The sequence below is a fragment of the Martes martes genome (genome assembly GCF_963455335.1).
Source record: "Martes martes genome assembly, chromosome: X".
In the NCBI taxonomy this organism is placed as follows: domain Eukaryota; kingdom Metazoa; phylum Chordata; class Mammalia; order Carnivora; family Mustelidae; genus Martes; species Martes martes.
This window is the reverse complement of record NC_137897.1, coordinates 70,960,827-70,982,512: the sequence shown is the minus strand read 5'-3', so window position 1 is coordinate 70,982,512 and position 21,686 is coordinate 70,960,827.

Here is a 21,686-nt window from a genome sequence, read left to right as displayed (position 1 = left end):
GTGACAGTGTGGTCCTAGGATTCTATGAGTCACAGAAAAAATGAGAGTATCTGAGCCAGTAGAGTTCCTAACCATTGGGGCAGAGAAACTGGTTACAGTCAGTGAGACTGGGCGGGGGGGGGGGGTGGGGGGGTGGATCTCAGCTCAGTTCACCATAAACCATAAGCCAAGACTTGATAGGATGACCACTCTCTGTATGGGAACCATGAAAAGAGAGTAAGATGGGGCCTGTTTGTCTTCCTCTGGGAGGGACAGACCCAGTGTGACAGACTACCTGGGGATAGCTCTCAGTGATGGAGCTCTGCAAAAAACAGGAATGCAGCAATGCCCCAGCTTCCCCAAGGAGGGACAAAGTGGGTGCATGCAGGATCCAGTGACCATGTTCTAAGTCAGGACCCTACAGGGTTCAATAAGATGGGACCATCTGCCTTCCCCCAGTAGGATCAGTGTGGGCATGCAGGGCAAGAAGCTGCAGAGTTTGGCACACACGAAACTGAAGACCTTTTATCCCTTAGGGTTTAATGAAAAGAGGAGACCATAATCTTACAGTTCAGGGGCTGAGGACTGGTGTCTGGCCATTTTTATTTTGATCTTCTAAAGGACTCAGAAAGTTCCTTCAGGGAACAAAAGCCACAGAGGACCAACTTACACTGAGTCTGGTCCCCTGGCAAGGTGTGGTGCAACTTCACCCATGCATAGCAGAGTAGCAGACCCCTCCCCTAAAAGACCAACTGGGGGAACAGGTGCACAGCAAGTTTACAGACCACACAAAAGTAAAACCATAGAACTAGGGGAAAAGAGTATATAGAATTGAGGTTTATTCTCCTGAATTGTTTATCTTTCAGGCTAAAATTTTTAATTTATTTTTTAATTTATTTTTTTGCTTTTCAACTAGTTTCTTATTTTATCAATTCTTTGTTCATATTTTTTTTTTACTTTCACTTTTTTACATTTACATTCTACAGATGTATTCTACATTTTTGGCTTCCTTTCACTCTATTCAATTTTATTTTTGTATAATATAAGTTTTGCTTTCTTTACAGTTTTGGAATTAAGTGAATTCTAATATACAGATCAAAATACACTCAGGGCCAAGGGTATCACCCTGGGGTTTTTTTTGACCACCTGGTGAGATTATGTTCTCTCTCACCCCTCCTTTTTTCCTTTTTTTTTTCTTTTTTTTTGTGTGTGTTTTTGTTGTTGTTGTTTTGTTTTGTTTTGTTTTCTTTGGATTTCTCTAGTGTGTCTTTTGCTTGGGTCATGGTTGAAATTTTTGATTCTGTTCATTTATTCATCTATCCTTCTCTGGGTAAAATGAACAGAAGGAAGAAGTTACAAGAAAATAACCAGAGGTAATACACCCTGCCACAGAGCGAACTGATATGAATATGAGTAAAATGTCAGAGATGGAATTCAAGATAACAATTATAAAGTTAAGAGCTGGACATGAAAAAGCATAAAAGACACTGAAGATCTCTTAGTGCAGAAATGAAATCCAATCAGGTTGAAATTGAAAATGCTCTAACTAAGATGCAGTCTAAATTGAATGCTCTAACAACTAGGGTGAATGAGGGAGAAGGGAGTAAGTAGTATTGAAGACAAGTTGATGGCAAGGAAGGAAGCTGAGGAAAGGAGAGAAAAACAACTAATAGACTATGAGGAGAGGCTTCAAGAAATCAGTGATGCCATAAATTTTGGGGGTGCCTGAAGCTGAAGAGAGAGAAGGCCATAAGGTATATCTGAAGAAATCATAGCTGAGAACTTCCTTAATCTGAGAAGGAAACAGGCATTCATGTCCAAGAAGTAGAGAGGACCCCTCCCAAAATTAATAAAAATAGATCAACACCCCAACATATAATAGTGAAACTTGCAAATTTCAGAGAGAAAGATAATATCCTGAAAGCAGCTTGAAACAAGAAGTCCATTACCTACAGGAGTACAAACATTAGATTGGCAGCAGATCTATTCACAGAGACCTGGAAAGCCAGAAAGGACTGTCAAGATATATTCAGGGTAATAAATGAGAAGAGTATTTAGCCAGTAATACTTTATCCAGCAAGGTAGTCATTCAGAATGAGAGGAGAGATAAAGAGATTCCAGGACAGAGAGAAACTGAAAGAATATATGACCACCACATCAGCTCTGCAGAAAATATTAAATGGGATCCTGTAAGTGAAGAGACAGCCCAAGAGTAACATAAACCAACAAGAAAGAGAGACAATCTAGAGAAACAAGGATTTGCAGGTAATACAATGGCACTAAATTCATCTTTCCAAAGTTACTCTGAATGTAAAAGGGCTAAATGCTCCAATCAAAGGACATAGGGTATCGGATTGTATAAAAAATAAAGACCTATCTATATGCTGTCTACAAGAAACTCATTTTATACCTAAAGACACCTCCAGATTGAAAGTGAGGGGACAGAGAAACATTTACAATGCTAATGAACTTCAAAGGAAAGCTGGGGTAGCAATCCTCATCAGACAAATTAGATTTTTAATCCAAAAACTGTAGTAAGGAATGAAGAGGGACACTGTATGATACTCAATGGGTCTACCCAACTAGAAGATGGAACAATTATAAATATTCATGCTCCTAATTTGGGAGCAGCCAATTATATCAACCAATCAATAACCAAAGTAAAGAAACATATTGAAAATAATACAGTCATACGACGGGACTTCAACACCCCACTCACAGCAATGGACAGATAATCTAAGCAGAAGATGACAAGGAAACAAGAGCTTTAAATGACATAATGGACCAGAGGGACTTCACAGATATATACAGAACATTCCATCCCAAAGCAAGAGAATACACATTCTTTGCAAGAGCACGTGGAACTCTTTTTCCAGAATAGATCACATATTGGGTCACAAATCAGGTCTCAATCAATACCAAAAATTGGGATTAGTCCCTGCTTATTTTCAGACCACATTGCATTGAAACTTGAACTCAATCACAAGAGGAAATTTGGAAGGAAATCAAACACTTGGAGGTTAAATAGCATCCTAATAAATAATGAATGGGTCAATCAGGAAATTAAAGAAGAATTTTAAGAATTCATGAAAACTAAGGAAAATGAAAGCACAATTGCTTAAATTTCTGGGATACAGCAAAGGTGGTTTTAAGATGGAAGTACAAGCAAGACAAGCCTCATTCAAAAAATCAGAAAAATCCCAAAACCTACAAGGTAACTTTACACCTAGAGGAACTAGAGAAAGAACATTAAATAAAGCCTAAACCAAGCAGGAGAAGAGAAATAATAAATGTTAGAGCAGAAAACAATGAAATAGAAACCAGAAGAACAGTAGAACAGATCAAGAAAACTAGAAGCATGTTCTTTGAAAGAATTAATCAGATCAATAAAACTCTAGCCTTATTTATCAAAAAGAACAGAGTTTGGACCCAAATTAATAAAATCATGAATTAAAGAGGAGGGATCACGACTGCCACCAAGGAAATATAATTTTAAGAATATATTACGAGTAACTATATGCCAAAAAATTAGGCAACCTGGAAGAAATGGATGCATTCCTGGAAACATATAAACTACCAAAATGGAAAGAAGAAAAAATAGAATATCTGAACAAACCCATAACAAGGAAGGAAATTGAAACAATCAAAAACTTCCATCCAAAAAACATTCCAGGGTCAGACAGCTTCCCAGGGGAATTTTACCAAACATTTAAAGGAAAAATAATACCTATGTTACTGAAGCTGTTTCATAAAATAGAAGTAGAAGAATCACAGACCTGTACCCCTGAAATAAAACAAAACAAAACAAAAATAAATGAATGGATAAAGAAAAAATAATAATAAATAATCCTCTCAAAAAAAGTAGAAGCGGAAGGAAAACTTCCAAACTCATTCAATGAGGCCAGCATTACCTTGATATGAAAACCAGACAAAGACCCCATCAAAAAGGAGAATTACAGACCAATATCCCTGATGAACATGGATACCAGAATTCTCACCAAGACACAAGTCAATAGAACCAACAGTGCATTAAAAGGATTATTCACCACAGCCACGTGGGATTTATTCCTTGCTTGCAAGGGTGGTTCAACATTCACATATCAATCAACGTGATATGTCACATTAATAAAAGAAAGGACAAGAACCATATTATCCTCTCAATCGATGCAGAAAAAGCATTTGACAAAATACAGCATCACTTCTCAATTAAAACTCTCCACAGTGTAGGGATAGAGGGAACATACCACAATATTATAAAAGCCATCCACAAAAAAAACTCAGAGCAAATATTCTTAATGGGGAAAAACTGAAAGCTTTCCCCTAAAGGACAGGACCTGGACAGGGATGCTTGCTCTCACATATGTTGTTCAACACAGCACTTGAAGTCCTATCCTCCACAGACAACAAGAAGATATAAAAGGCGTTCAATTTGGTGAAGAAGAAGTCAAATCCTCACTCTTTACAGATGAGATGATACTTTTTGTGAAAAACCCAAAAGAGTCCACCCCCAAAATTGCTAGAACTCATACAGCAATTCACTGACGTGGCAGGATATAAATCAATGCACAGAAATCAGTTGCATTTCTATACAATAACAATGAGACAGAAGAAAGAGAAATTAAGGAATCCATCCCACTTACAAATTGCACCAAAAACCATGATAACTAGGCATAAACCTAACCAAAGAGGAAAAGTATCTCTACTCTAAAAACTACAGAACACTAATGAAAGAAATAGAGGAAGACACAAAAAGATGGAAAAACGTTCCATGTTCATGGATTGGAAAAATAAATATTGTTAAAATGTCCATGACACCAAAAGCAATCTGCACATTGAAAGCAATCCCTACCAAAATACCATTGACATTTTCCACAGAGATGGAACAAATAATCCTAAAATTTGTATTGAGCTAAAAAAGACCCTGAATAGCCAGAGGAATGTTGGAATAGAAAAGCAAAGCTGGGGGAATAACAATACCTGACTTTAAGATGCATTACACAGCTGTGAAAATCAAGAGAACATGATACTGGCACAAAAAGAGACACATAGATCAATGGAACAGAATAGAGAAACCAGAAATGGACCCTCAAATCTATGTTCAAGTAATATTTGACAAAGCAAGAAAAAAATATCCAGTGGAAAAAGGATAATCTCTTCAATAAATGGTTCTGGGAAAATTGGACAACCACATGCAGAAGAATGAGACTGGATCTCTTACAGCATACACAAGGATAAACTCGAAATGGATGAAAGACCTAAATGTGAGACAAGAATCCATCAACATCCTAGAATAAATCACTGGCAACAACCTTTTTGACCTTGGCCATAGCAACTTCTTTCTAGACATGTCCCTAAAGGCAAGGAAAACAAAGGAAAAATGAACTATTGGGACTTCACCAAGATAAAAATTTCTGCACAAGAAAGGAAAGAGTCAACAAAACTAAGAGGCAACCTACAGAATGGGAGAAAATATTTGCTAATGACATATCTGATAAAGGGCTAGTATCCATGTTCAATAAAGAACTTCTCAAACTCAACACCCAGAAACCAAATAATCAAGCCAAGAAATGAGCAGAAGACATAAACAGACTTTTCTCTAAAAAAGACATACAAATGGCTATCAGACATGAAAAAATGCTCAACATCACTAGCCATCAGGGAAATACAAATCAGAATCCCAATGAAATACCACCTTACACCAGTTAGAATGTCTAAAATTAACAAGACAGGGAACAACAAATGTTGGCGAGGGTGTAGAGAAAGGGGAGCCCTCTTACACAGTTTTTGGGAATGCAGGTTGGTAGAGTCACTCTGGAAAACAGTTTGGGGGTTCCTCAAGAAGTAAAAAATAGAGCTACCCACAACCCAGCAATTGCACTACTTTGTATTTACCCCAAAGATACATGTTTAGTGAAATGAAGGGATGCCAGTGTTTTAGCAACAATATTTATAGCAGCAATGTTCAGAAAAGTCAAAGTGTAGAAGGAGCCAAGATGCCCTTTGTCACATGAATGGATAGAGAAGATGTAGTATATATCAACAGTGGAATATTACTCAGCCATCAAAAAGGATGAATGCCTACCAATTGCATCAAGATGGATGGACCTGGAGGGTATGATACTAAGTGAAATAAGTCAATTGGAATTAAACAGTTATCATATGGTTTCGCTCATTGGATGTATGAAAAAGTGCAGAGGATCATAAGGGAAAGGAGAGAAAATTGAATGGGAAGAAATCAAATAGGAAAAAGAAAGTCATGAAAGACTCAACTCTGGGAAACAAACTGAGGATTGCTGAGGGGAGGTGGGTGGAGAGATGGGGTAACTGGGTGATGGGCATTAAGGAGTGCATGTGTTGTGATGAGCACTGGGTTCTATATGCAACTGTTAAATTATTGATCACTACACTTGAAACTAATGATGTACTATATGTTGGCTAAATGAATTTAAATAAGTAAATAAAAAGAGAAAAAGGCATATCTCAACTGGTTCTGTGGTAAAGCATGCAACTCTTGATCTCAGGGTTTTAAGTGTGAGCCCCACATTCTGTGTAGAGATTACTAAAATAAATAAATACGTAAACTTAAAAAAGAAAGCTATTTTTAAAATAATTGGATTTTTAAAGATTTTTTTAAATTGTACTTCAAAGTTTTATTTTTTTAATTTTTACTTTTTTATTGTTTAATTTTAATTTTTTTATTGTATTCAGTTAGTCACTGTATAGTGCATAATTAGCTTTTGATCTTGTGTTCCATGATTTATTAGTTAAGAATAACACCCAGTTGGTGAGTGCTGTGAATTGTGTAAACCTGGTGATTCACAGACCTGTGCCCCTGGGGCTAATAATACATTATATGTTATTAAGAATAATGCCCAGTGCTCATCACAGCACGTACCCTCCTCAATACTCATCACCCTATTACCCACTTCTCTCACTGTCCTCCCCTCTGAAACCCCCAGATTGTTCCTTGGTGTCCATAGTCTCTCATAGTTCATCTCCCTTTCCTATTTTTTCCCCTTCAGATTTCACTCCCTTCCCCTATGGTCCTCCGTGTTATTGCTTATATTCCACACATGAGTGAAGCCATATGATAATTATCTTTCTCTGCTTGACCTACTTCACTTAACATAATCCCACCAGTTCCACCCATGTTGATGCAAATGGTGGGTATTCATCCTTTCTGATGGCTGAGTAATATTCCATTGTGTATATGAAGCACATCTCTATCCATTCATGTGACAAAGGGCATCTTGGCTATTGTGGACATTGCTACTAGAAACATTGAGGTGCATGTGCCCCTTCTTTTCACTACATCTGTATCTTTGGGATAAACGCCCAATAGTGCAATTGCTGGGTTGTAAGATAGCTCTGTTCTTAACATCTTGAGGAACCTCCATAATGTTTTTCAGAGTGGCTGTACCAACTTGCATTCCCACCAACAGTGTAAGAGGGTTTCCCTTTTTCCACACCCTCACCAACATTTGTTGTTCCCTGTCTTGTTAATTTTTGCCATTCTAACTGCTATAAGGCTGTTTCTCATTGGGATTTTGATTTGTACTTCCTTGGTGGCTAGAGATTTTGAGCATTTTCTCATGTCTGTTAGCCATTTGTATGTCTTTTTTAACGAAGTGTCTTTTCATGTCTTCTGCCCATTTTTTGACTGGGTCATTAGTTTTTTGAGTGTTGAGTTTGAGAAGTTCTTTATAGATCTTGGATATCAGCCCTTTATTTGTAATGTCATTTGCAAATATCTTCTCCAATTCCATGGGCTGCCTCTTAGTTTTGTTGACTGTGTCCTTTGCTATGCAGAAGTTTTTATCTTGATGAAGTCACAAAAGTTCCTTTTCGCTTTTGTTTCACTTGCCTCTGGAGATATGTCTCCAAATAAGTTACTGTTCCCATTGTTGAAGTTGTAAGTGCTTATGTTCTCTAGGATTTTGATGGATTCCTTTCTGGCACTGAGGTCTTTCATCCATTTTGAGATGATGCATTTTATCTCTATATACGGTGCAAGGGAATGGTCCACTTTCATTCTCCTACATGTAAGTCTCCAATTTTCCCAGCACTGCTTATTGAAGAGAGTGTCTTTTTTCCATTGTATATCTTTTTCCTGGTTTGTCAAAGATTAGTTGACCATAGAGTTGAGGGTTTGTTACTGGAGTCTCTATTCTATTCCATTAGTCTATGTGTCTGTTTTTGTGCCAATACCATTCTGTCTTGGTGATCACAGCTTTGTAGTATAGCTTGAAGTCAGGCAATGTGATGTCCCCCACTTTGTTTTTTGTTTGTTTGTTTGTTTGTGTTTTCATCATTCCCTTGATGATCCAGGCTCTTTTCTGGTTCCATATAAATTTTAGGATTTTTTTTGTTTCAGCTCTTTGAAAAATGCCAGTGGTGTTTTAATGGGGATGACATTGAAAGTGTAAATTGCTCTGCAGAGGATATTTATAAATATTTAACAATATTTATTCTTCCAATATATGAGCATGGAATATTTTTCTATCCTTTTGTGTCTTCCTCAATTTCTTTCATAAGTGTTCTTTAGTTTCTAGAATATAGATCCTTACCTCTTTAGTTAGGCTTATTCCTAGTTATCTTATGATTTTTGTTGCTATTGTGAATGGAATTGAATCCTTAATTTCTCTTTATACAGTTACATTGTTAGTGTATGGAAAAAAAAAAACCTGATTCCTGTGCACTGATTTTGTATCCTGAAAACCCAAAAGACTCCACCCCCAAATTGCTAGAACTCATACAGCCATTCAGCAATGTAATAGGATGTAAAAAAACAATTGAAATTTGACCCCTTCTTCACATATGCCAAAAAAATTAGTTTCAAATTCATTAAAGCTCTATGAACTGCAAATAATAAAAGTTCTAGGAGGTTCATGGACAGGTTTATTAGACCACACCCCAAAACCCACTAACCATGAAGAAAAAGATTGAAAAATTTGACCACCTTTAGATTCAGATCTTCTGTTCATTTACAAAGTGGGAGAAAATATTTGTAGTATGTACAATTGACAAGTGAATGTGTAGCAGGTAGGACACTAGGAAAGACACTATCCATAACAGCTCCAAACTGGAAACAACCCTTATTGTATCTATTTCCTAAGAGCTCATTCTGGTTGCTGTAAAGTATTCTGTTACATAGTTTACACCACAGTTTATCCATTGCTTTTCTGACAAATGCATCATTTATGCTTTCTTTTATAGAGGTAATATAGTGGTTTCTTCTATAGAGGTGATCATCTTTTCTTAAAAGTCAACTTGCGGGCGCCTAGGTGGCTCAGTGGGTTAAAGCCTCTGCCTTCGGCTCAGGTCATGATCTCAGGGTCCTGGGATCGAGCCCCACATCGGGTTCTCTGCTCAGCAGGGAGCCTGCTTCCTCCTCTCTCTCTACCTGCCTCTCTGCCTACTTGTGATCTTTCTCTGTCAAATAAATAAATAAAATTAAAAAAAAATCAACTTGCAACTGAGTGCCTGGGTGGCTCAGTTGATAAGCTTCTGCCTTTAGCTCACGTCATGATCCCAGGGTCCTGGGATTGAGCCCCATATCAGGCTCCCTGCTTGGTGGGAAGTCTGATTTCAGTCTCCCTCTCCCACTGCTTGTGTTCCTGCTCTTGCTATCTCTCTCTCTGTCAAATAAATAAATAAATAAATAAACAAAATATTTAACAAAAATCAACTTGTGAGAATTCTTTGTATGTTAAGGAACTTAACCTAGTTTCTGTCATATATATTATGCAATATATTGCCTAATTTGCCATTAATCATTTATCTTTCTTTACAATATTTTGCACCATGAAAGCTTTACATTTTAGGCAACAAATTTATCATCAGTATTTAATAAAAATAATAGCCAATTCTGTTAAAAAATATCAGAAGCATCCAGAAGAAAATACAAACAAGCATTCTAATTATGATCCATGTAAAAAGACAGTGGATGTCTTTCTACATGGAAATAATGGCCAAATATTTAAAAATGATCAAATGGATGTCAAATATCTTTTTTAAATTATACTTAACATAGAAAGATTCACTCTAGCTATTTGTCACACTTTTATCAGTCTCTACTAATTGTATTAAACAAATTTATAAAATTAAATTATTCATGCAAAAATATGCACATCTACATTGATGAATCTTATGTATATTGAAATCATAATTTATCCTTCCCCTAATATTTAGTATTTTCATCTCACATAATTAATCTAGTATTTTCTTTTTCTGTTTTCAGAATAATTACTTATGACTTCAAGGTTTGGTAGGCAATATGTTCCAGAGGGCAAAAATAGTCTCTATGTGTATTAAAGAGAAACACCAAGATAAGAGTAAGTGATGCTACACAAACCTAAATTTCTGAAAATATTTAGTTCACTTTCAAAATAGCCTTCATTTCTTGTTGACAAATTTAAGTGACTAGGTCACTCTAATAATACTTTAAGTATAAGGGTGTAAGTCTATGTTGTTTCATAGTTTTTATCACCAATAATGTTTTCTGTTCTCTACTCAACTTGCAAGACTCAAAATGTAGACTATGTCCTCCAAAAAGTCCTCCCACTGCAACACTGATTATTAATTTTACTTCATCGATGTGGAAAAAAGAAGAAAGTGAAGAAAAAGAAGGAGGAGGAGGAGTAGATGGAGAAGATGGAAGAGGAGAAGGAGAAGGAGAAGGAGAAGAAGAAGAAGAAGAAGAAGAAGAAGAAGAAGAAGAAGGAGAAGAAGGTGACAGCTGTACACTCAAAATGGTGTCACTTAGTCTGAGTTCCCAAACACCCAATCTAATTTCAGTTTCAATCTCCCCCAGAACTGGCCTTAACCATTTGGTCAGGAAAAATTTTCTTTCCATCAGCACTAATGAGTCTATCACAACACCAATGAGTCTGTCACTGGGTTTTCTTTATCTCCCAAAGAAATGTGAGGTAATTTGCACTATAGAACACCTTGATTTTATACCCTAACAAACAGCCATAGCTAGGACAATAGTTTTCTTTTGCTAGTAACTTCCTTTTCCCCCACCCTCCTTCTATAAAAACCTTCCATTTTTCACAACTCCTGTGTATTCCTCACTGCTTGCTAGATGGGGTGCTGCCCGATTTATGAATAATTTGATAAAACCAATTAGATCTTTCAATTTACTTGGTTGAATTTTGTTATTTAATACCTCTTATATCGTATTCTGTATTATCTACCCATGTTCATGTTATCTTTTAAATACCTCACTAATAGGGGCTCCTGGGTGGCTCAGTGGGTTAAGCCTCTGCCTTCGTCTCAGGTCATGATCCCAGGGTCCTGGGATCAAGCCCCACATCAGGTTCTCTGCTCTGTGGGGAGCCTGCTTCCCCCTCTCACTCTCTGCCTGCCTCTCTGCCTACTTGTGATCTCTGACTGTCAAATAAATAAATAAAATCTTTAAAAAAATAAATAAATACTTCACTAATAGATTCATGTTTGTCTATCTTCTCTAAAAAAGTTTTATGTGCCTGGGTTAGGGATTGGAGTCTTCTATTTCTCTTGATTCAGAACCATAGGACCTTAGGTCTATAACATCCTCAGGTCATCCTCTCACTTTTCTTCATTTTACACACATTCAGAAAATCGAGATCCAGAAAAGATTATAAGACTAAGATCTAGATCTCTTGATTCCCAATCCCTTGTTTTTTTTTTTTTCAGTCCCTTGTTCTTATCACTATATTATTTACCTTTCCCTGTTCTTATTAATGTCTAGCACACTGCTAGACTCCCAGGAAGCTTCTGAAAAACATTGTGCAGATGAAGGAACTTTCATTTATTGCTACGGTCTTCAAACATTGCCAAGTTCTCTAAGAATGCTCCATAAATTATATCTATAATTCTCTGAAAAATAGTGACATTCATCATTTATATTTTAATTTTCCTTTTTGTATTTTTTTTTCATATAAATTTCTTTATTTACTGAAGTACAATTCACATACAGTATTGTATTAGTTTCAGGTGTACAATACAGTGATTCAGTAATTCTATACATTATTCAGTACTCATCAAGGTAAGGTACTCTTAATCTTCTTCCCCTGTTTCACCCATCCCCCCCACCCACTTCCTCTTTGGCGACTACCAGTTTGTTCTTTGTATTTTAGAGTCTTTTTGTTTGTCTCTTTTTAGTTTGTTCATTTGTTTTGTTTCTTAAATTCTACATATGAGTGAAATCACGTACTTGTCTGTCTCTCCCTGACTTACTTCACTTAGCATTATACCCCCAGAACCATCCGTGTTGTTGCAAATGACAAAATCTCATTCTTTTTTGCTGGCTGAATAATATTCCTCTGTGTGTGTGTGTGTGTGTGTGTGTGTGTGTGTGTGTGTGTGTTTATTACATCTTCTTTTATTTATTACATCTTCTTTATTTATCTGATCCAGTAATTCCACTACTGGGTATTTACCTAAAGAAAATGAAAACACTGATTTGAAAAGCTATGTGCACCCTTCTGTTCATTGCAACATTATTTACAATAGATATGGGACCAATCGTGACCTCATTTTGATGCTTCCTCATCCCTCCCTCATCTCCAGCCATGACATTTAGAACTAAATTCAAAGTCTTATCATCCATGGTGTGGGGTAGGTGAAGTAACTTCCCAACTTGTTTTCTCACTTAAAACTTCAGCTCCTTAAAGTATATGTTTTTTAGGCTGTAGCCATAATGATCTTTGTAAAATGGAAATCCACTCAAAGCCCTCCTCTTCTGAATGTTTCTTGGATCTCCTTGCCACGATCTCTAGGTTCTTTTCCAGATGCCTTATGGTCGAGCCATCCTGTGGTGCTTACAAATCTCTGAATATATTTCTCTGAGGATGTGTCTTTAATTTAAAACAGCCATCCCTTTCTAATAATGTCTTTGGGAAAATCCTTACTTATCGTTCAGGTCTTGATTTCACCACTCCTCCCTCTGGGAAACCTTCCCCAGCTCACTCTGACAAAATGAGGTCCTTGTTCCTTCACATGTGCACAGCAGACTCTGTATTCCTAGGTCATAGCACACTTCATGTTGAATTGCTGTTAGTATTACTGCTGATTACAAAGCACTCAATACATGCCAAACATTGAACCAAGCACTGTACATCTTTATGCACATTGTGTTATTTTATTCTCAGAATAACCTGGTGAGTCATGTCCTTTTAGTGTCCCCCATTCTACAGATGAACAGGCTCAAGAGAAGCGAAGGGGAAAGCCCAAAGTTAAATGATCAGTTGCTCACGCCAGGAAATGAATGGAAGTCAAGGTACTTAAAGTTGTGCTTTAAGCTATTATGTAATTCTGCCTCTCCTATGGGACTGAGTACTTGAGAACAGGGACAATGTAATATTTATAATCAGTTTCCAGCTTAGCAGAATGTCTAGCATATGTGTTCTTAATGAGTATTTGTTGAATAAATGAATAAAATGCTTATCAAGTTAGGGTAAAATATGTTTTATGGAATAATAACTGAGCAAGAAAATAATTCACTTAATTAGAATAAGTTTAATTATGATAAATGCCACCTATCACTAAGATTTATTTTATTCTCTGACTACTTAGAATCTTGTTAAGGGAGTTGCCTTCCGAGCGCTCTAGTTTTTCTGTGCAGAGATTGTGAAGGCGAAGTGTTACGTGATTATTTATTCTGACAAAATTATCAGGCAGAGGGGATCCTGTGCCAACGTGTTACTCTAAGTTCTGTGCTTTCACATTCTCACTTAGGGGTAGTATCAGGAGTAGCTGGAGTAGAGTTTGCATTTCCTTCTGAAGCTGTTTTGTGAAACTGATGGTTTAGAGTCAGTGTGACAAAAACAAGTGTTGTTTTCCCAACCTGATTAAAAAAAAAAATCCTTAAAACTGGTGTTAAGAACTAAACTCATAAGCAGGTACTTTGGAGGGATTTGAATGGTCCTCACCTCAAGGTGCTTTTTGACTATTAACTAGAAACATGGACTTTCAGATGTTGATTTACTGTGCACGACATGATGTCAAGGTCAGAATTGCTAAGAAAACACTGAGTGGGGATTGTTGACTTCTGATGGGAGAGAAGACTTCAGCAGGATGGATCTGGTCTACGTACTGAAAATGCAAGACTTAGTGGGTGCAGGGCAGTGGGAACAGGGCTCCAAGAGATCACCACCATATAGGCAGAAAAGCAAGAGAGTTCAGGGAAATTTGGAAGAGGAAGAGGAACAGAGATTATTGGAGTACAGGGAAAATGTAAAGAAATTTGAAGAATATGGGTATTAAAGCTAATGAACCAGTAGAGGGTGGAGGAAGAGATGTGGCAGATTATATTGTACATGCTAGGGAAATGCAGATTTAAACAAAATTATAATAACATAATTATGTATATGTATTAGAGTTATGAAGCAGTAATATACATGGTGTACAAAATGTACTGATTTTCAAGATAGAATATAAACATACATGCTCATCACTAACTTAGGGTTAAACCCAAATATTCAGCATAAGATATTTCTTTTTTTTGTTTTTTAATTATTTTTTTTATCTTTTTTTTTTTAATTTTTTATTTATTTTCAGCGTAACAGTATTCATTGTTTTTTCACCACACCCAGTGCTCCATGCAATCTGTGCCCTCCCTAATACCCACCACCTGGTTCCCCCACCCTCCCACCCCGCCCCTTCAAAACCCTCAGGTTGTTTTTCAGAGTCCATAGTCTCTCATGGTTCACCTCCCCTTCCAATTTCCCTCAACTCCCTTCTCCTCTCCATCTACCCTTGTCCTCTATATTATTTGTTATGCTCCACCAATAAGTGAAACCATATGATACTTGACTTTCTCTGTTTGACTTATTTCACTCAGCATAATCTCTTCCAGTCCTGTCCATGTTGCTACAAAAGTTGGGTATTCGTCCTTTCTGATGGAGGCATAATACTCCATAGTGTATATGGACCACATCTTCCTTATCCATTCATCCGTTGAAGGGCATCTTGGTTCTTTCCACAGTTTGGCGACCGTGGCCATTGCTGCTATAAACATTGGGGTACAGATGGCCCTTCTTTTCACTACATCTGTATCTTTGGGGTAAATACCCAGCAGTGCAATTGCAGGGTCATAGGGAAGATCTATTTTTAATTTCCTGAGGAATCTCCACACTGTTCTCCAAAGTGGCTGCACCAGTTTGCATTCCCACCAACAGTGTAAGAGGGTTCCCCTTTCTCCACATCCTCTCCAACACACATTGTTTCCTGTCTTGCTAATTTTGGCCATTCTAACTGGTGTAAGGTGGTATCTCAATGTGGTTTCGATTTGAATCTCCCTGATGGCTAGTGATGATGAACATTTTTTCATGTGTCTGGTAGCCATTTGTATGTCTTCCTTGGAGAAGTGTCTGTTCATATCTTCTGCCCATTTTTTAATATGATTATCTGTTTTGTGTGTGTTGAGTTTGAGGAGTTCTTTATAGATCCTGGATATCAACCTTTTATCTGTACTGTCATTTGCAAATATCTTCTCCCATTCCGTGGGTTGCCTCTTTGTTTTGATGACTGTTTCTTTTGCTGTGCAGAAGCTTTTTATCTTGATGAAGTCCCAGAAGTTCATCTTTGCCTTTGTTTCCTTCGCCTTTGGAGACATATCTTGAAAGAAGTTGCTGTGGCTGATATCAAAGAGGTTACTCCCTATGTTCTCCTCGAGGATTCTGATGGATTCCTGTCTCACGTTGAGGTCTTTTATCCATTTCGAGTTTATCTTTGTGTACGGTGTAAGAGAATGGTCAAGTTTCATTTTTCTACATATAGCTGTCCAGTTTTCCCAGCACCATTTATTGAGGAGACTGTCTTTTTTCCACTGGATATTTTTTCCTGTTTTGTCAAAGATTATTTGACCATGGAGTTGAGGGTCCATATCTGGGCTCTCTACTCTGTTCCACTGGTCCATGTGTCTGTTTTTATGCCAGTACCATGCTGTCTTGGTGATCACAGCTTTGTAGTAAAGCTTGAAATCAGGTAACGTGATGCCACCAGTTTTATTTTTGTTTTTCAACATTTCCTTAGCAATTCGGGGTCTCTTCTGATTCCATACAAATTTTAGTATTATTTGCTCCAGCTCTTTGAAAAATACTGGTGGAATTTTGATTGGAATGGCATTAAAAGTATAGATTGCTCTGGGCAGTATAGACATTTTAACGATGTTTATTCTTCCCATCCAAGAGCATGGAATGGTCTTCCATCTTTTTGTGTCTTCTTCAATTTCTTTTAGGAGTGTTCTGTAGTTCCTCGAGTCCAGATCTTTAACCTCTTTGGTTAGGTTTATTCCGAGGTATCTTATGGTTTTTGGTGCTATAGTAAATGGAATCGATTCTCTAATTTGCCTTTCTGTATTTTCATTGTTAGTGTATAAGAAAGCCACTGATTTCTGGACATTGACTTTGTATCCTGCTACATTACTGAATTGCTGTATGAGTTCTAGTAGTTTGGAGGTGGAGTCTTTCGGGTTTTCCATATAAAGAATCATGTCATCTGCGAAGAGAGAGAGTTTGACTTCTTCCTTGCCAATCTGGATACCTTTTATTTCTCTTTGTTGTCTGATTGCTGTTGCTAGGACTTCTAATACTATGTTGAACAAGAGTGGTGAGAGTGGGCATCCTTCTAGTGTTCCTGATCTCAATGGGAAGGCTGCAAGCTTTTTCCCATTGAGGATGATATTTGCTGTGGGTTTTTCATAGATAGATTTGATGAAGTTCAGGAATGTTCCCTCTATCCCTATACTTTGAAGCGTTTTAATCAGGAACGGATGCTGGATTTTGTCAAAAGCTTTTTCTGCATCAATGGAGAGGATCATGTGGTTCTTCTCTCTTCTCTTATTGATTTGTTCTATCACATTGATTGATTTGCGAATGTTGAACCATCCTTGTAACCCAGGGATGAATCCTACCTGGTCATGGTGGATAATCTTTTTAATGTGCTGTTGGATCCTGTTTGCTAGGATCTTGTTGTGAATCTTAGCATCCATATTCATCAGTGATATCGGTCTGAAATTCTCCTTTTTGGTAGGGTCTTTGCCTGGTTTGGGGATCAGGGTAATGCTGGCTTCATAAAAAGAGTCTGGAAGTTTTCCTTCTGCTTTAATTTTTTGAAACAGCTTCAGGAGAATAGGTATTATTTCTTCTTTGAAAGTTTGATAGAATTCCCCAGGGAATCCGTCAGGTCCTGGGCTCTTGTTTTTTGGGAGGTTTTTGATCACTGCTTCAATCTCGTTACTAGATATCGGTCTATTCAGGTTGTCAATTTCTTCCTGGTTCAATTTTGGGAGTTTATAGTTTTCCAGGAATGCATCCATTTCATCTAGGTTGCTTAGCTTATTGGCATATAACTGTTGATAATAGCTTCTGATGATTGTTTCTACTTCCTTGGTGTTAGTTGTGATCTCTCCCTTTTCATTCTTAATTTTATTAATTTGGGCTTTCTCTCTTTTCTTTTGGATTAGTGTGGCCAATGGTTTATCGATCTTATTGATTCTTTCAAAAAACCAGCTTCTAGTTTCGTTGATACGTTCTACTGTATCTCTGGTTTCTACCTCGTTGATCTCTGCTCTAATCTTGATTATTTCCCTTCTTACGTGTGGAGTTGGTTTGATTTGTTGTTGATTCTCCAGTTCTTTAAGGTGTAGAGACAGCTGGTGTATTCTGGATTTTTCAATTTTTTTGAGGGAGGCTTGGATGGCTATGAATTTCCCCCTTAGGACCGCCTTTGCTGTATCCCATAGGTTTTGGAGTGAAGTGTCTTCATTCTCATTGGTTTCCATAAATTGCTTAAGTTCTTCTTTGATCTCCTGGTTGATCCAAGCATTCTTAAGCAAGGTGGTCTTTAGCTTCCAGGTATTTGAGTTCCTTCTAAACTTTTCCTTGTGATTGAGCTCCAGTTTCAAAGCATTGTGATCTGAGAATATGCAGGGAATCATCTCAGTCTTTTGGTATTGGTTGAGCCTTGATTTGTGACCCAGTATGTGGTCTATTCTGGAGAAGGTTCCATGTGCACTTGAGAAGAATGAGTATTCTGTTGTTTTAGGGTGGAATGTTCTGTATATATCTATGAGGTCCATCTGGTCCAATGTATCATTCAATGCTCTTATTTCTTTATTGATTTTCTGCTTCGATGATCTGTCTATTTCTGAGAGAGGCGTGTTAAGATCTCCTACTATTAATGTATTCATATCAATATGACTCTTTATCTTGATTAATAGTTTTCTTATGTAATTGGCTGCTCCCATATTGGGGGCATAGATATTTACAATTGTTAGATCATCTTGGTGGATAGTCCCTTTAAGAATGATGTAGTGTCCTTCTGTATCCCTGACTACCGTCTTTAGTTTAAAATCTAATTTATCTGATATGAGAATCGCTACCCCGGCCTTCTTTTGAGGCCCATTGGCGTGAAAGATGCTTCTCCATCCCTTCACTTTCAGTCTGGGTGTATCTTTAGGTTCAAAATGGGTCTCTTGTAGACAACATATGGATGGGTCCTGTCGTTTTATCCAATCTGCAACCCTGTGTCGTTTTATGGGTGCATTTAGGCCATTCACATTGAGAGTGATTATTGAGAGATACGTTTTTATTGACATTGTGTTATCTTTGAAGTCTTTCTTTCTGTCGATTGTCTCTATATTTCTGTTCAATGCTATTTTTACGATTTTTCCTCTTTTATAGAACCCCCCTTAATATTTCCTGCAGTGTCGGCTTGGTGGTTGCATAGTCTTTCAAGCCTTGCCGGTCTTGGAAACTCTTTATCTCTCCATCCATTTTGAATGTCAGTCTTGCTGGATAAAGTATTCTTGGCTGCATGTTCTTCTCATTTAGTGCCCTGAATATATCTTGCCAGCCTTTTCTGGCTTGCCAGGTCTCTGTGGACAGGTCTGACGTTATTCTGATGGGCTTTCCTCTGTATGTAAGGAGCTTCTTTGTCCTAGCGGCTTTCAAGAGATTGTATCTACAATTATGATTCCTCAATTTTACTATGAGGTGCCTGGATGTTTTTTTTGAATTTATGATCTTGGGGGGGGACCTTTCTACTTCTAGTACATGAACACTTGTTCCATTCGCAAGATTGGGAAAATTTTCATGAAAAACTTGTTCCACTATATCTTCTAGACTTCTTTCTTTCTCCTCCCCTTCAGGGATTCCAATAATTCTGACGTTGGAACGTTTCATGGCATCATTTATTTCCCTGATTCTGTTTTCGTGGCTTCTAAGCTGTTTGTTCCAGGCTTCCTCCTGATCCTTTCTCTCTATTTGTTTGTCCTCCAGATCACTAATTCTATCTTCTGTCTCAGTTACCCTAGCTTTTAGAGAATTTAGATTAGATTGGAACTCATTGAGAGCGCTGTGAACCTCATCCCTGGTGGCCTTCAGCTCTGCCCTAACATTATGAACCTCCTCTCTGGTCGCTTTCAATTCTGCCCTAATCAATTCTGTTTGGTCATCCATGGCTTTCTCCAACCTAGCTATTGCCTGGATAATTGTTAGCCTGAATTCTCTTTCTGACATATTGTCTATGTTGATAGCCGTTAGCTCTGTTGCAGAAGGCGCATCCTCTGTATTTTTCTTCTGTTGGGGATTCCTCCTCCTAGTCATTTTGGTGAGAGATGACTGGACAGATGTAGGTGGATGTATTGACCGTGGTGCAGTCAAGGTGCACCCTGGAACACTTCTGAGCACTCAGGATTCCCCACCCAAATGAGAGAAAAAAGAAAAGAAAAAGAAAAAAGAGGGAGAGAGAGAGACAGGAAAAAAAGGGAAGATAAAAGTGAAGGTTCAGCCCAAATGGGCCCCAGGGTAAGGTTTATGACGTATACAAACAAAAACAGACAAACAAAAAGACTGATAAAAGTATATGACGAGAGTAAAAATATATATATATATAAGCAAAAAAAAGGAGGAGCCTCGTCAAGAAGAACCCCAAGTATAAGATTTATATACTATCCGGACAAACATAAATACACAGAGACACTGGCAGAAGAAAAAGATGGGAGCATGGTTATAGATTCTCAGTGTGGGCGAGGAAGGTTATTTTGATTCTTCCTGGATGTATCTTGATATCTTTGTTAAAGGACTCAACTTTCCTAAGAAAAAGGGGGATTAAAAATTGGTTCACCTATAGGGGTAGCATTGCTTGGAGAAAGGGGATTACCTTGAAGTTTAACTCTATATGAATATTAGAAAATAAAAATAAAAAAGGAATAAACTGGACTAAACTAAATTAAAATTTTTTTTAAAAATTAAGAAAATAGAAAAGCAAAAAAAAACACATGTGTATGTATCAAAAAATTCAGGTTAGAAGTTTATCATGGAATTTGATGTACTGGACATCTCACTGTGATGGTAAATAGGTTAAAAAATTATCTATATAAAAAAAGAAAAAAAATGAACCAGAATAGTGGGAAAGAATTAAAAATAAAAGTTGTATCTATGAAGTAGTGGTGGTTGTTCTCTTGTAGTCTTTTTTTTTTTTTTCCTGATTTGTTTTCTGGGGGAGGGGGCTGCCACGTGGGTTTTCAGTCAATGATGTTCCCTGAGTTAAGTCCTCCCGACCCCCTCAAGGGGGTGGGCTCTGAGAAAAACGTTTTTTTTTCCAGGTTTTTGTTCTCTGGAGGTTTTTATGTTTGTTCACTTCTTTTCTCTCGCCTTGACAGCTTTTGATGGTTTTTGGAGGTTTAGAGGAAAGCAAACTGCACCCCAACCTCCCTCTCAGAGAGAAGCCTCAGTCTGCTCCCCTGCAGGTGCTGCAGCCGCTGGGCCGCTGGCAGAGCAGGTTCTGAGTCACGGTCCCTGGGGACGCAGGATCTCCTGCTTGTACGCAAAACCAAGGCAGCTGTGGCTGTCTGGGCAGCTCCAGACCGCCAGAGAGGTTCCAAGCAGCAATCGCACACTGAGATTTTCCCGCTGGCTGGGGCTAAGAGCTCAGGTCTTGCGCGCACCTCTCCCAGGGGATGGTTTGGGGCGCGGCGGCTCCAGCTCTATTGGCTCTATCGCCGCGTGGGTCTATCGCCTCGTGGGTCCCAGAACACCAGGCTGGGCGTGCACCTCTCTCAGGGGAGGTTGAGGCACGCGTGCATCTCCAGTAAGGTGCGCATTCTGCTGTCTGGTGTGGCTCCCAGCCCCTCACGGGAGCCGGACTCCACCCGTTCTCGGGCGCACTGGCGGCTCCGGGACAAAGACCAGGTTTCTCCGCCGCACTCTCCGACTCAGCGCCAGGGGATGCTGCCCTGGGTCTGGGGACTTAAGCCCCTGTCCCTAGCCTCCCCGACTCCCACAATTTCCCCGCTCGAGTCTTTGCTCTTTTGAGTGCTTTCAACAAGACTCCAAGTTAATGCTGGTCCCCAGATGCCGGGCACTCTCGTATTGGGGTATTATTTTCCAGTCGGTCGCCTCTGGTGGCTCCCTCCCCCTTTTGTTTATCTTCCGATATCAGTCCGACGTTCCCACTCCACTTTACCTGCCCACTGGCGTCTTCTGGCCCCCGTAGAGATCCAGACGTGTATAATTCTGATCTCAGGCTGATTTCATGGGTGATCGGAGTTCTTTGGTAGGTAATCAGCTCACTTTAGGGTGCAGGTTGAAAAGGCGCCTCCTCCTACTTCCCCGCCATCTTGTCTCCCCCTCCTTTTTGTATTTTTAAATAAATACTATTCAAGGTATTTTGGTGACTTAATAAAGGTACATGTACATATATATTTGTGTATATAT